The following is a 496-nucleotide window of genomic DNA, read 5'->3' as shown; positions in this document are numbered from 1 at the left end:
CACTGCAGTTATGAATGCAGCATTTTTCACAAGACACTAAGTTTCACTAACTCCAACCACACTTAGGCTCTCAAGGAAGTGGCTCGGAGTGCTTGAAGCATGTCTGCTCAGGTCACAAGCTTCTCTTGCCCTCGCCAAGTTCTAACTTCACAGAGCAGGGCAATTCTCCTGTTTTAGACTTCCAGTCCAATCTGAAAATATCAGCAGTGTGTAAGTTTATCCTACAGCAGTTCACCACATGGATTCCTTCACCTGCATTCTTCACCTTTGCTGCAGTGGCAGCTAAGAAGGAGAAATTGATTAATATGGAAAATATTAGTATCTTCATCATTAATGTTACTTCTCTCTCAACAAGTACACTTAAAGAGTCTCACACCTCAGCATAGTTAAATATGGAGAGGACTATGTTAAGCAGCAATTTGCATTAGAGTAGCAGCTTGTTATTTTACCACTGCCCACACTATTCATGAGGGCACTTCTATACCCTGTGTATAGT

This window comes from Acanthisitta chloris, unplaced genomic scaffold (genome assembly GCF_000695815.1).
Source record: "Acanthisitta chloris isolate BGI_N310 unplaced genomic scaffold, ASM69581v1 scaffold32134, whole genome shotgun sequence".
NCBI lineage: Eukaryota > Metazoa > Chordata > Aves > Passeriformes > Acanthisittidae > Acanthisitta > Acanthisitta chloris.
The sequence above is the reverse complement of the archived record's forward strand: the minus strand, read 5'-3'. Positions refer to the sequence as shown.